A 10,743-nucleotide genomic window follows, 5' to 3' on the forward strand; every position below is an offset into this window, starting at 1 on the left:
TTGCACACAACAATGTAACATTTCTGATTGCAGTCACACAAAATAAAAAGTGAATGTAAAGCCTGTTTTCTGCATCCCCCTAAAACAAAATGTCATAATACAATGGACGTAAAAATCAGCGAAGTCTTGCTAATCAAAACTGAGGATATTGCTTTAAGCTGAAATCCACCACTCTCCCATCAACTGTACACATATATTCATTGCACAAATCCTTATATCTAAAATACTGAAAATAATGATCACTATACTGAAACTAATAAATGTAAGATTATAGTGAGGAAATACAGATTTGTTCATTTTCTCACAGCTGAAAGCAACAAATTACACCTGTGAATTGTGTTGCTGAAAAAGAAACAAGAATAAGCAGTTGTGATACAGGGGCATTAACCTGGTCATGTGGCAGGAAGGGGAGTTTGAATGGTGGTGGTATGGCAGGAGGAGTGGAGAGAAAAAAGGAAGAAAGAGGAAGAGGGAGAGAAATGCTGAGGCATGCAAGAAGGTTTTTACCTCTGTGTGTGATTTAAAGCACGAAATCTGCTTTAGTGTGCATGAAATGTGGCCAAAACAGATAGGAGAGACTGGATGACCAGTGGGATGTTACGTAGGTTGGGGCGTAGGTTGGGTCTCAACACTGGTAAGGACACAACAACCTTTTTGGGACCGCAATGACTTGTTTAGGCACTCAAGCTCCCCCAACACCTCTGACGCTACCAGCAGCCCAAGAACAATCTTGCCCTCTTGGAAGTGATTTAGGAGACCACTGGCCCTCGTGCCAGAGTTGGAACCAACTTAGGCCATTTCCTCCAAAATGGACAACATCGCCTCATACTGACAAAGAACAGTATCAACAGCTTGTCCATGCACCATCCACCTATCAGTTTCATATGCAAACATGCATCATATTTGCATATGAAAATGATCATTGGTTTTGGTCGTTATGCAACTGTATTAAGGGTGGGGATACCTGCAGTCAGTTTAGACTGAAGAGGTCACTTAGATGAGTGAGGAAACGTTTCTGTCAATAAACGTTGTGTCCAAATGAACTGATTCAACTTTCTTTGATTTTCTTACCTGCATTATTGAGCATGCATAAAGACAAGATTGAAGTGGTTTGGACATGTGTGGAGGAGAGATGCTGGGTATATTGGGAGAAGGATGCTGAATATGGAGTTGCCAGGGAATGGGGAAAGATGAAGGCCAAAGAGGAGGTTTATGGGTGTGGTGAGGGAGGACATGCTGGCATGACAGAGGAATGGATGTGGTGAGGGAGGAAAGGTGGCTGGCATGACAGAGGAAGCTGCAGAGGACAGGAAGAGATGGAAGTGGATGATCCGCTGTGGCGACCCCTAACGAGAGCAGCTGAAAGTACTACTAGTAGTAAGTTGCAGAGAGTTTCAAGTTCATGGATCCACTGCAATACGTCATGTACTAAGGGAGAGGCACTGCAAGCACATTGTGTTATAAGATTTGCACAATGTGCACTACAATGCAAATACAGAGACAATGGCTTTTCTCTCTTCAACACTGCCTGTGCCCCTGAGCACTTCCCTGCCATATTAGCAGTGCCATCATACGCCTGACCTGATAAGCCTAAAATTGGAATATTCAATCTCAAGAGCACATCAATAGCAAGTTTGACTATCTGCTCACCAATTGTCACTGGCACCTCATATAATCCTACAAAGACTTCCTGTGGTACCAGGTCTTGGTCCACACAATTAAACATAGGGACATTTACTCTTTTCCTAATATGTCCTGAGTGCCATCCATTATAACTGAAAACTGAACCACTGATTGTTGCTGCAATGTCTCTGACAGTTGTTACCAAGCAAGGTTAAGTATTAATTTTGACACATAATCATGGCAATGAGTGAGCCAAGAGGAAAGAACAGGGTCATCATTTGCAAGTGGCTTCACAAGGTGGTACAAATTCCCTTCATTTGCCTCATGTCCTTGAAATGCTACTCCCTGCCAAGCAAGCTACCTTACAGCACCCATTATTGTCTCCTGACAGTGCCTCGTCTCTTCCTGCGTTTTAGCCCATGCACTTGATATTTGGGTGTGAACTGGAGTTTGCTCCTGTGTATTGATTGCAAATGTATGATGGTGTGCTTTGTTTGTTGGCTTGATGGCAACTAAAGCTACCCGTGGCATTCTACCAATTATTGAAACCCTTTGTGCAGAAGGCAGGGTCATTCTTTTTCCCCAAAGTGGTCTTTTTATGGTGCACGCTTTGACATACTCCAGACAAAGAACCTTTTTCAGTGTTAGTTAAACCATGGATTCTGACTGTACCATTCATTCATTCATTCATTCATTCATTCATTCATTCATTCATTCATTCATTCATTCATTCATTCATTCATTAATCATCAGCCGCTTGTCTGGGGTCAGGTCGTGGTGGCAGCAAGCTAAGTAGGGCACTCCAGATGTCCCATGCCCCAGCAATGTCCTCCAGCTCCTCCTGGGGGATCCCAATGCATTTCCAGGCCAGATTGGACATGTAGTCCCTCCAGCGAGTTCTGGGTCTACCCCGGGGTCTCCTCCCAGTTGGACATGCCCGGAAAACCTCCAAAGGAAGGTGCCCAGGAGGCATCCTAATCAGATGCCCGAACCACCTCAATTGGCTTTTTGTGACGCGAAAGAGCAGCAGCTCTACTCCGAGCTCCCTCCGGAGGTCCGAGCTCCTCACCCTATCTCTGAGGTTGAGCCCAGACACCCTAAGGAGGAAACTCATTTCAGCCGCTTGTATCAGTGAGCTCACCCTTTCTGACCCTACCCAAAGCTCATGACTATAGGTGACAGTTGGAGTGGAGATTGACTGGTAAATTGAGAGTTTGCCTACCAGCTCAGCTCCCTCTTCGACGTCCGCATTACTGCTGATGCTGCACTAATCCGCCTGTCAATCTCCCGCTCCATCCTACCCTCACTGGTGAACAAGACCCCGAGATACTTAAAGTCCTTCACTTGAGGCAGCAACTCATCCCCAACCCAGAGGGAGCAATCCACTATTTTCCGGTAGAGAACCATGGCCTCAGACTTAGAGGTGCTGACTCTCATCACGGCCATTTCACACTCAGCAGGAAACCGCCCCAGTGTGCGCTGGAGGTCGCGTTCTGATGAAGCCAACAAAACCACATCATCTGCGAAGAGCAGAGATGCAATTCTGAGGTTCCCAAAATGGACACACTCCTCACCTTGGCTGCGCCTTGAGATCCTGTCCATGAATATCACAAACAGAATCAGAGACAAGGGACAACCTTGGCGGAGTCCAACACCCACCGAAAACGTGTTTGACTTTATGCTGAGAATGCGGACACAACTCTCGCTTTGGTTATACAAGGACCGGATGACTTGTAGCAACTGCCCCAGTACCCCATACTCCCACAGTACCCCCCACAGAGTGCCCCAGGGTACATGGTCATAAGCCTTCTCCAAGTCCACAAAACACATGTACTGACTGTACCACATCACCTGAAACTGCAACATCTCATTTGGAAGTTGCTGTACTTCTATGAATTTTGGACCAGGCTGGTACGGCTTACTCCCCATGTCCATGACAGTGCTACACTGACTTGCTTCAGGATCATACTCACTCACACTGACTGTCCCCTGCAGAGAAAACCAAACTTAACCTGGTCTGTATCAACATAAGCAAGTGATTCTTTTGCATCCTATGTTATAATAACTCCCAACTAAGTTAACATGAAAATAGGTAGACTATGGTTACATTACATGTAAGTTGGTAATTTACAATTAATAAACAATAGCATATGTTTAATCGCAGTATCTTTTTAAGACCTCACTTGATGCCCTGAAGATCCAGCTGCTTCTCCCTCAACCTGCCCTATGGCATCTTTACTTGATTTCTAAGTTTCCTGTGTGTAATAAAATGATGCCTTGATGAACAAGATACATACAAACATAGGGTTACACTTGGGGTCACATTTATTTTTGAGGGAAAACTTTAAATATTGAGTGAATAGGATAATAGGATCTTATGAAAACAACTTGTTCTGGTTTAAGTTTTTTTTTCTACCAAAATAACCCCATGACCAAATATGTTGACTTTCAAAGGTTATGCTTGCCGAACAGCCCAAGAATAACTTGAATGCTGATGCCTTCCTATAATTCCAAACTATTATTCATAATTAGGCCCTGAAACCCTGAAGATGCATCAGTTTCCTCATTAGCCTGCTCTACTTCTCTAGCCTGCTGCTGTTTCCTGCATGCAGACTTACACATTGTGATATTTTCATGGGATTTCTAGACTTAAATTCAACTCATAATTTGATATATCCACCCAGTTTATGTTTACTCCTGCTAGAAACCTGACTGCTAGCCTACAGATGACAGAAGCCAGGGTTAGCTTGCTAGTTAACACTATATGCGGTTGCAGGGAAGAGGCCAAACTGTGCCGGATCTACAGTGTTGGGGAGTAACGGAATACATGTAACGGCGTTACGTATTTAAAATACAACATATGAGTAACTGTATTCAAATCCAGTTACAATTTAAATTTATGGTATTCAGAATACAGTTACATTCTTGAAATTAATGGATTACTTAATTTTTTTCCCTTTGGTGCCATTCTTATTTTAAGAGGATTGCAACACAAAATGCAGTGAAAGTGACACCTAAATGTTAGTCAAACAGTAAATTCAGTAAAACAGTATGCTATATTTTCATCTTTGTCTAAGGTTTTTCATTCTAACAGCTATGGAAATAAAGAAAAGGACGCGGACAAGTTCTCTTCTTCCTTTTTTTACCAGATAAAAAAATCATAGATCTTTTGTGTTTACATACTATTCTAGCCTTTGTTAATATATATTTAAGGTGACCCAAATGCATTCAGCCAGTTGATACAATAGAAGAAACCGACTAGTCTACTCAAGTAAGTAGTATTGTGTGAATGCCACATATATTGTTACACAAAATGTAAGAAAATATTAAAGTAATCCAAAGTATTTAGGATACGTTACTCACAATGAGTAATCTAACGGAATACGTTACAAATTACATTTCATGACATGTATTCTGCAATCTGTAGCGGAATACATTTTAAAAGTAACCCTCCCAACACTGCGGATCTATAGGCACACGTGAACACATTTAAGCATAAATTAGCCCTGTTCAGAGAAGGCTTTTCATCCCACCATCCAAATTTGGCACACTTTCCCTGTGAAGACATGCGCAAAGATGTCCCCGAATGTGAGAAAACATTTCTCAAGTACAGAGCAGACCGAAAAGTTGCAGCAGCAGTTCAAGGAACGGTTTCAAGATTTCCACGCCATGCAACCACCAATTGCGTTATTCACTGACCCCCCCCCGCCCCCCCATCTGCTGCTGTCAGTGAGCAACCCCCAGAGTTGCAGCTTGAACTTTGCAAACTACAGCCAGACCCCCTTCTTTCAAGCAAAAAGCAATGAGAGAGGAATTTCATTTTGGAGACTACTACCCCCGAGTCCCGCTTTCCACTCCTCAGGGATTTCGCACTCTCGGTGGCCAGCATGTCTGGGAGCACCGGCATCTGCGAGAGCAGCTTCTCAGCAATGAAGCACAGCAAGTCAAAAGAGAGAAACAGGCTGACAGATCCAGACTGGATGCACAAACACTGACACTGACATCCAGTCTGTCGTACGCCAGCAGGAGAGGCCACAAATCTCTCAGGAAGACAGAACTGTATACTGCTCCACCTGCGGCGGGGGAGTTTCAGCGGCTTCATCAGTGTATGAATGTGTGTGTGAACGGGTGAATGTGAGGCATACATTAAAACAAAAACCCTGAGGAGTCTGTAGACTAGAAAAGTGCTATATAAAATGCAGTCCATTTACCATTTTGAGGTAAATGCATGTTTATTTGAAACATGTCATGGAATGGGGGGGGGGGGCAGAGTAGAAACGCACTACAAACATGAATATTAGTTGTTGCACGTAGTGTGAATGTTAACTTGTGTACCAATATATGATGATTTTTGAGACCCCGCTGCACTGAAATAACAGTACATCACTCAGGAATGTGGACGTTTTGTTTCCGTGCTGGTCTCATTAAATAGAAATGTTGGTAGAATAAACTCTGATTACCGGCATATATTTTATTCTTTTCATTAAATCAGCAGCTTTAAGTGGCTAATTGAGTGATGGGGTTAATGGGGTTGCAGCATCCCACTGGTGGAAGTGCACGGTCACAGTCTGGCCCTCTGGTAGTGAGGGTCAAATTTGTGTGGCCCTCTCTATCGTCAAAGTTGCCCATCCCCGATCTGGATGATTCTTCCCAGTGTTTGGATGGAGGAAGCGGAATACCGGCCTGACTCCAAGGAACAAAACCTGGCATGGATGAGAGCCACTCTGGGTCTGTATCAGTCTTCACGGTCCTTCTCCTGTCGGGAAGAACATCACTGCTTCTCTCCGATCTCCATAATAATCAGAGGGTTCAAAAAGTCCAAAATGTATTAAATGAAACCAAGCACCAGACACCGTAGGGACAACATAAGCTCATAGTCACGCCACTACGACGGGTTTCAGCCTGAAATATCCTTTACTCGGTAAGCCTTCCACCAAGCTGGAAGTGTAAGTATACTGTAAAGTACAGGTCAACGGTATCGTGTGCTCGGAATAAAAAGGTCTGTTTTCTGGGGGAGACGGTGTGTGTGTGTGTGTGTGTGTGTGTGTGTGTGTGTGTGTGTGTGTGTGTGTGTGTGTGTGTGTGTGTGTGTGTGTGTGTGTGTGTGTGTGTGTGTGATGTTGCACGAGGATAAACGGGTGTGAGCCCAGGATGGCAGCCGGTAGGTTTGTGTGGACCTTTGTGTGGACGCCGGACTGGAAACAGACAGCAGAGCCACAGACAGGAGGAGAGACGGCCACTGACAGACGTTGACCGGCAGACGATGAGGTCGAACCGTTTCTGCTGTGTCAGTGTGAGTCCTCCCTTACGAACCCTGCTCATGAAGCCTGTCATCCCACAGCCCCAGTCTGTGTGTGTGTGTGTGTGTGTGTGTGTGTGTACCTGTGAGAGAGGTGCACATGCACGTGCATGTATGCAAATCTGTTGATTGTGTATGCATTTGTGAGAGGGAGGGAGAGAACGAAAAAAAGTGTGTGTGTGTGTGTGTGTGTGTGTGTGTGGTGAGCGTGGTAGCGAGTGTGTCACCGTTGGCGCGCTTCTGGAGGAATCCTGCTCATCAGTTGCCATAGAAACTGCGGTCCATAATAGCAACAGTCTTTGAATGAGTGTTTAGTGTGGTCTTACATGGGCTGCGGGCTCCTCTAAGGGCTTTTTTTTATTACGTATGAAGGCACAGGTAGAAACAAGAGGAGCAAGACACACAACAACCAGGGCAGCGATTTATATTGGAATAGTCTAATGAAATGTTTGCTTATTTTTCCCACAGAAAATTAATGCAGGAAAAAGGAATCAAAACTGCAGATCAATACACATCACATGTCTCATGTTGATGTGTATTGTTTACACACCGACGCACACACGTGAGAAATCAAAGCAAACGTGCTGATTAATATATATACTATGTCCAGAGATGCCTATATATACTATATATAGTGTATATATAGTGTATATATATATACGTATATATATATACATATGCATCTCTGTACATATTATAGTATATATATTTAAATATATATACATATTAATATTAATATGTATATGTGTGTGTGTGTGTGTGTGTATACCCCACCCAAACACACACACACGCACACACACAACAATACACAAGATCTCACAAAGACAGACAGACAGATGGACAGAGTGAGAATGAGGGAGACAGAGAGAGAGACAGGTGGGAAGATATACGGAGAGATGGAGATAAAGAAAAAGACAAAATTATGAGGACACAATAAACAACACCTGTATGTATGTGTGTGCGCACGCATGTGAGAGAGAGACACACACACACACAGAGCGAGAGAGAGAGAGAGACATGGAGAGAGAGAGAGAGAGAGAGAGAGAGAGAGAGAGAGAGAGAGAGAGAGAGAGAGAGAGAGACATGGAGAGAGAGAGAGAGACATGGAGAGAGAAAGGAGGGTGGGGAGAATTAGAGTGGGAGAGGTAAAGATAGAAGAGTGAAAAAAGAGAGAGGCATAGAGAGAGAAATGGAGAGGAGGGAAGGGGGTAGAGAGATAGGATGAGAGATAGGATGAGAAGTAGAGACATAATAGATATGCAGATAGATGGAGGAAGATGGAATCACAGCTGTAAAAGGTCACAGGTCAGATACCGGTCCTCGGGTCGGCAGGGGTGTTGACCAGAGGTCACTTTGTCAGACTAGTTAGATGCTGGTTGCTGTTGATGACGTCAGTTTTCAGACTCCTAATCCTGCTTTCGCTGCTTCGTTTCCTTCACTTCTCTGCATCTCTAGCGCTCTGTCTCTCCTTCTCTCTCTTTCCTTTCCACACCCATCACAAACATTCAGGAGGTCGTTTCCATCCCCGCCTCCACTACCTCCTCCTCCCAACTCCACCCGGAGGAGGCGGGCAGGCTCCGGCTCCATCTCTCGCTCTCTCTCTCTCGCTCTCTCTCTCTCGCTCGCACACACACACACACACACACACACACACACACACACACACACACACACACACACACACACACACACACACACACACACACACACACACACACAATCACACTCCGCCTCTGAGATGGACTGAACTGAGGCTGCGACATGTGGATGTGAATTCCCTCCATCCGTGGTAAGAAACCTTCCTTGTGTCTTTAGCCGCGCAGTCTGCGGTTCTGCGCGGGCAGCGGCGCATTCCGGCCGAGACAGAAACTCCTGTGAGAGAGACGATGTTCTGTCGGTGCAAAGATGTCCGCGTGTTTTTGGGGAATTTTTGCAAGGCGGTGGTTACCGTTTAAACTCGCGGGTTACGCGGCATAACGTCGGTATGTAGATCCGAAACTCCCGGGAAAGCTTTGAAGTGGGCAAGTAATAACGATGCATTGGCGTTTGATTCTGCGCATGGCGGGGGCATGGCGGTGATGTTGTTATTATTACTACTATCATTATCTGGTTTCCCCTCCGGGAGGACACCGACAGACCCCGAGTCCTCTACCCGACTGATTGGCTCCGCGCTGCCGCAGCGATGCTGCGACTGAACGGCCTTTAACTTGGCAGCGGTTTAATGATAGAGACGAACACGTCAGACAGGCAGGCAGACAGACAGGCAGGCAGACAGGTAGACAGGAAAGCAGGCTGACAGACATACAGGCTGACAAGCACACAGGCGGAGAGACAGACAGGCATACAGGCTGACAGACAGGCAGAGAGACAGACAGACAGACAGACAGGAAAGCAGGCAGGCAGACAGGCTGACAAGCAGACAGGCGGAGAGACAGACAGACATACAGGCTGACAGACAGACAGGAAAGCAGGCAGGCAGACAGGCTGACAAGCAGACAGGCGGAGAGACAGACAGACATACAGGCTGACAGACAGGCAGAGAGACAGGCCAACAGACAAACTGGAAGACAGACAGACAGACAGACAGACAGACAGACAGACAGACAGACAGACAGGCAGACAGACAGAGGGACAGGCAGACAAACTGGAAGACAGACAGACAGACATACAGACTGACAGGCAGACAGACAGACAGAGAGACTGGCAGATGGACAAACTGAAAGACAGACAGACAGGTAGACGGACAGACAAATAGAGACAGGCAGGCAGGCGGGTACACAGACAGGCTGACAAGCAGGCAGGCGGACAGACAGGCAGGCAGGCAGACAGACAGGCAGGCAGCAAAGGAACAGGGCAGACATGAAAAAAAAAAGAAATTTCGGAGGCACATTCCGTGACAGGAGGTGACGCCACACTCTGACTCCCGTTACATAACTCCGGGTATGACATCATCAGCAGAGAGCGCTATACGTACGCAAGGATGGGACAGGCATGATGACGCTGACGACCATGAACACGGTACAGCCTGACACAGAGCCGCGTCACGCCGCAACACAGGTCACCACTCACTGCGGTAGCGATGAGATGGACTCTCACCCACAAACACCCGAAGAGGAAGGGGGCGGCGGGGACGGGCACCTAGCATGGACTCCGCTTTAAGACGGGGTTTTATGTGCATGCCTCGGAATGGGAGACGAGCAGACTGCGTCTGTACTCAGCATCCTTAAGTTTTGTCTTGAAACTATTCAGTTCAAGAATCAGACTGAAGCGAGGCCGCGCACTCCAGCTCCTCCCGAACGTTTCGAGCAGGAGGCTGCTGCAGCGCGAGAAGGCAGCGCGAGAAGGCAGCGCTGACACGCCCGTCGCCATCGAGCTGCCTACTGACTGACAGCCCACCACAAACACTTAACGACTCAAGGGTAGCCTCACAACCAAGAGTTTCACATACCAATCAGATCGTTATCTAAAATCTGATTACTGGGCGTGCATAAAGACAAATTAGACCTCAATGGACAGACACACGTGAAGCAATGGACAGATGAATAAGTAGAAAAAATAAGGAGCAAAAAAAAAACATTTAAGGGTGATTCTTCAGTTAAGGGAGTTTGTCTGTCCCCAGGGTAGACTTTCAGGAAAAAAATAATTTTTTTTGAAAAAAAAAAAACAATCATTGTATTTGTTAGAGATGGGTTGTGTTAGCTATGAAAAAAAGAGATTTGTGTCTCAATGTTGACATTTTAATACTTTCTCAGTAAGTTGAAATTTCAAATGTGCCAGAACGTCACTGTTTTGGGCTTGTCCCCAGCCCAGACTTGTTAACC

This window comes from Lampris incognitus, chromosome 9, assembly GCF_029633865.1.
Source record: "Lampris incognitus isolate fLamInc1 chromosome 9, fLamInc1.hap2, whole genome shotgun sequence".
NCBI classification, from domain to species: Eukaryota; Metazoa; Chordata; class Actinopteri; order Lampriformes; family Lampridae; genus Lampris; species Lampris incognitus.